Genomic DNA, 5,782 nt, shown 5'->3' with positions numbered 1-5,782 from the left:
CAGGTGATACTTTCCACACAATAGCGGAAGCAGACACGCACTACAGAGCATGGTTGGACAGAACAGCCGCAGGGTGCAGCTGTGGGCAAGAAAAAACCTTCACGACAATCTGTGGCACAGAGAAAAAAAGATGAACCCCCAGATCACTTCAGGGCTTGCAAGCCTTCCTTGGACTGCTTTAGAGCCTCACACCTCCTGCCTGAAGTCCTTGTGGGAAAAATCATCCGAACCTCTGTGCCTGGACTCCCTTTCCATCACTGGAAAACTGCTTGGGCAGTTACTGCACCAATTGACAGAATCGGTTGTGCAGCCCATCAAGGAGCTGTGCCCCGGGGAGCTGCTCTGGGTGTCAGCACACCCAGCAGAGTGAAGCTTTGCTCCCTCTGGAAGAGCTGAGAGAGCCATTACAGGTGTGTATACAGTACAGCATGTTACAGGCAACTGATGGAGGGGAGAGGAAGAATAACACCTGCCATCAGGTGGAAGAGGAAAACACAGGCTCAGGGAACAATGTGGTGGCACCCGGGTTTTCTCCACGGTTTAGATCACTCACTAGCTCCTTATGTCTCCCCAATGCCAGCGATTCCAAAGGTTTATGGATAGTCAGGCCATCTTCACTACATCAAACAGGTTGTGTTTAGCAGCTTTGTGATTGAAGGAGTTTGGTGCTGTGCTGTGGTCCCAGGCATAGGGAAATTCCTGGGGATATTTCTGAATTTTTGATAAAGACTACAGGTAAGCAGCTGGCTCAATAGGCTAATCTGGCTTCTACCATCTTGGCATTTATGCCCTACAGTGGCCTGAATTGTGCCTGAAGAAACTGCAAAGGAAAGGTGCTGTTTGCAGCTCATCCAGAGGTTCCTTCTGTGGCTTTGACCTGTATGTTCCAGGTGAAGTAACACCACCACAATTCAAGGGGCCTAAGAGGAACTGGTCTCAGACCTGCCATGACCTTGCCCAGCTGGAAGGTTGGTTCCTTTACCTTTTAACAAATGGAGCTGTCTCCCATTGAGCAATGCTGGCAACAGTCTCAAGAAATCACGTTGAGTTTGGGCCTAACCTTCTACTAAGAAAGCTTGTTTTTATGCATTTTGCTCATATTCATCATCTTACCTGTAACTAGAGATGGTTGAGTAGGACACGTCTGCATAGGAACATCTGTCTCCATTCCTGTGGGCATGCATGGCCACAAAAGGCCAGTGTTAACCATGGCATGCATGTGGCTCTAGAAGAGGACAGGAAATGGCTGGGCACATATCCAAGTTTGTGGGGCATGCGACTGCCGGTTGTATTGCTCAGATGTAAAAACTGATGGGGTCCTTGCCAGCAGCTGGAACATTCAGAGGCTTCTTGGGACTAAGTGTTTCTGCCTGACCACACTGCAAAACATGGAAGCCTTTGGACAGGTGGTCCCTGTTCAGGGTAAAGTTCAAAGGCTGGTTGAGAGCTGGATGAAGAACCCCATGGACACTGACAGCCAGAGCAACCTTGGACCTTGGCCAAGTGCAACAGAGGAGAGAAAGCCCTACACAGGAAGCAAATGAGGCCAGAGGCAACGGCCCCAAATGGCCTGGGGTTAGAAAGTTTGGCCCCCATTCCACGTAACATAGTGTACTGTGCACAAAAACATGCTTTGTTATACAACTGCAAACGGGTGGGCATTCAGCAGCAGGGTGGCATCTTGGCATGCACTTATACTTCTGCACTAGGGGCTGCAGATATGGGGGCAGGGGCGGAGGTGGAGGGGCTGGCCTCACTTCACATGGACAAGGTGTCTGAGCTAACACCCGAGCACATGAGCTACGGTGCTGCTCTCAGGACTTGGTGCAGAGATTTCCTGACCCTGCTCCTCACTGCACTGAGTGGCCAAGTGGAGACAGCAATCAGGGAATGAGGCAGAAACCCTCTCTGCAGGGCTCTCACACTCCCGTCTCTGCCTGAAGCTGGGAAATTAGGCTTGCCATCCCTGTTTGGTGGTATCCTCTGGCTGCACCACAGGCCTCAACTGTCACTATGGAGCTTGCTTTGCAGGAGGACCCATGCTCATTTGCTTTCTCATGCAGTGTGCAGGGGGGCATAGAGCTGGTTTGCAATGTCCTGCTCCAGTGGTTTTCAACCTGTGGTTTAAGGTGTCCACAAAAGACGACAGCGATCAATCAAAAGTATGTGAATACCCACACCTACAATTCAAAGGGGTTTGCATCTATATTAAAAAATGTTAGGGGTCTGCAAATGAAAAAAAAAAAGGTTGAAAACCACTGTTCTAGTCAGTCCAGCCCCTCAGTGCACAGCTTCTGTGAGGTAGCATCCAATAAATTGTCAGTTCTTCCTGGAATCAGCAGGCGGCAGCAGCTCATCAGTTTGAAGAGTTCAATAATGACACCACGGTGTCTTGACACTAAAGCTGTCCCATAACATTAACCTTATCCTCAGCAACGCCAACGTAGTAGACATGTAGGTAGAGAGAATCTACAGCTCAGAGTCTCTCTTATTACTCCTGATCTCACTAGAGTACTGGCAGGCCTGAAGCAAACCCACGTAGATCATAGAAAATCCTAGGGCTGCGGCAGAGGCTGGCTGGGGGCAGGGGATGAACTTATAGCAACAGCAAGGGTTTGTTGTCAGAAGGGAACACACTGTACATGCTGCTTTGCGGCTCTTTCCGGGGAGGAGGGGAAAGAGGGACATTGCTGGACTCTAACAGTTCAGTAAATGCATGACTAGGTTTGTGTGGAGTAAGAAAACCTTTGAGCGTTTCTACCTGCCCAGAATCCGCAGAGTCAATGCTTTGCCAGACGCTGAACACTAGGACCTATCCAAGTACCCCTAGGGGTATGCATACCCCTGGTTGACAACCCCTGCACTAGGACACAGTTTGTAACACAAAATGCTTGAGGGATGAGCTGCTCAGTGCTCCCTTGGAACAACCAGTGATGAAAAAGCAAAAGAGACAAGCAATTTCTCCTCCATTTACAATAGCAAGTGCAAATAGAGATCAATCCCCGAGCTACTCCACTGAGTCGATCTTTCGATCCATTGCCACTCTGGCATAGTATCCTAGGAACTGCCCGTACGTAGAGTGCTTAACCTTTCGATCTCCCCATGTAGCAACATAAATCTCGTTCACCTAGAGCAGTGCTTCTCAGCCTTTATGAACTCAAGCATCCCTCCATAGCTTCCGTGACCTAAGGGGCATCCAATTTAAAAAACTAATTTATATATTAATTACAGTCCTCACCCCCTTGGGGCTGGGGGTTGTATAAGCAGACAAGCCTGTACTTGGGTTTATCTAAGCTTCCCTGCTTATCTCCTCACACCTCAGAGCACCCTTCAAAGGATCTGGTGGCACCCCAGGGTGCCCCAACACCCCGGTTGAAAAATCACTGACCTAGAGAGCAAAGCTCAGAGAGATTTTCCTTACGGTATAATTTCAAACCATCCATATTTTCATCTTTCTGCCTTGGAGTCACTAGTGAGCAATTTAAAGATGCAGGAGAGGGCTTACCAGCTTACCAGACAGAGTCCAAACATGAATGGGAGCCACTACACTAAACCCGCAGGCCATACAGCCCCAGTGGTCACCATAGATCTGGTCAGTGTGTCATAGATCTCACCCCACCCAACCCCTTTTCCCAGTACAGGTTGGGTTAAAAGGGCTCCCAGTGGGCCCCAAGGAGGTCCGAGGGCTGTGTTCGTTTCTAGGGCGTTTCGTCAGGTGCCAGACAAACCCTCCTGCCATTCAGAATTCATGCCTGGGGTGGTGGGGCTGAGCACTGCACTGACGGGGCCTGCATCTCCTCCTCCACCACGGGAGCAGGCACGGGTGTCCTGACCCTCAGGGGCAGAGAGGAACCCCTGGCTCTTGCTTCAAACATTGTCAGCAGCAGCAAGAGCAGATGCTCCTTGCTGGCAAGGAAAACATGGCCATGTCCTCCCAGGGCCAGCCTGATGTTTGCAAAGCACTTGGCAGGCATTCAGCCACACCTCAGAGCAGCACTGCCATGAGCTCAGGAAGGATTATCCCCACCTTGGGCTAAGTGATTTACCCCAGATCCCACAGGGAGTCTGTGGCAGAACCAGGGGTGGGTCTTGGCTCTCAAACCCTGACACCAGGCTACCTCCCATGAGAGCCCAGTGGGAGCAGAGAGCCCAGCCAGCTCTCCAGAGATAGATGGGAAACATTCCCTCTCCTTATCCATCTGCCTTAGGTGCTTATACAGCCCAACACTGTCATACTTCAGTCTCTCACACATTTCCCTCACAACACCCCTGGGACACAGGCAAGTGCTATATCCCCATTTTACAGATGGGAACTCTGAGGTGTAGAGAGGCTACCCTGTTCTCCCAAGCCCTGGGCTAGAGCCCTAATCACTGAGCTACCCCTTCTCCCCACGTAGTTTTTTATTTCCCCAGTAACAGGAGAACTTCACCATATAAACAAGTTGCTTGGGAGAGACACAATGACTTCTAAAAGGTTTCAACTGTGCTACCTTGGTCATGACACCTCCCAGCCCCTTTGTCAGGAACAGGTTCAGCTGGGAGCAAATATGCAGGTCGCTAGATACCATACACAGAAATGAGATCTCAGCCTTTCAGTCTGAGCGAGCCCACACAGAGACAGGCCTGTAGAATACCTTTGAGCTGATGGGTTTTGCAATAGTGTCTGGCACAGATAAAGGGGCCTGTTGGCTATTTATAGCAATGCCTTGATTTGTGATGTGCCTGGGGAAGGAACCAGCCTTTGCCTGAACAGTTGTAGGCCCCAGCCTGTGCTCTTTCAGGTGATCTCATTAGGTAACAAGGCTAAAAGCTTCTGGTACCTGAAAGATGAGCTACAGGATGAGCTTTCAGAGCAGGGGCTAAGAACCTGCGCAGGTCTGAGCTTTCTGGGTTATAATGCTTCACCTGCTTTAAAGATGCATCATGAGCTATGGCAAGTTCTGGGCACATGCTGCTCTGCAGGGGGCACATGGGCGAGATACCTGCTTCCTGAGATACCCTCTGTTGAGGCAATTAAGGAAGAGAGGACACCAATGGATTTCACTCGGTGTTATACCAACCTCCTCCAAAACACAACATCACCAGGCCCCTCACCTAGTTCCTACAAGTCCCTAATAGTCCCAAATAGTCCCTAATTAAACAACTCTCTATTACACATAGAGGCCCTCTCCCAGGAGTACATGCAGCTGCCAGACCTGATGATGTTTGATCCCACCTAGCTCACAAGCCCAGCAGGACTGCTGTGTTCCCCCAGAGAACTGCATGTTCAAGGCAAGGAGGTTTGCTTTGTTACATTAGCCTCTGTTAAGTCCTTAGTTCTCCATCGCTTGTCAGATGCTTTGTGACTTCACCTCCTTTTAAGATGCCAGGCTTCCAGGGAACAACAATTAATTCTTTGCAGGAGCTATAAAAAGCAAGTTGAGCCACCAGTGGTGCTGTTTAAGTTACTGTTCATTACTTATACTCCATTTAGTTTTCTGAGTTCAAAAAAAAGTTAGAAGAAATGTGACTCTCCTGACAATTACAAGGGGGAAACACTTGCACCTAAACCACCACCATGTCAACAGCACAGCACAGCGCAGTGCAGCGCAGCACGCCCAGCTTAATGGTGATTCACCTGCAGCAGCCTAGAGTCCAACTGCACCCCTCATCACAAGTTGTGCCCAGGCACCATGCAGGAGACCCAGCGGTTTCCAGAGTCCCCAAGTCTCTTGGGACCTGGCCACGTGACAATGCAAAGTGCCGTGGAGGGACAAGAAGCCAAGGAACACATGGAAGCCAG

The sequence above is a fragment of the Alligator sinensis genome, unplaced genomic scaffold (genome assembly GCF_000455745.1).
Source record: "Alligator sinensis unplaced genomic scaffold, ASM45574v1 scaffold1273_1, whole genome shotgun sequence".
NCBI lineage: Eukaryota > Metazoa > Chordata > Crocodylia > Alligatoridae > Alligator > Alligator sinensis.
This window is presented reverse-complemented; position numbering follows the sequence as displayed.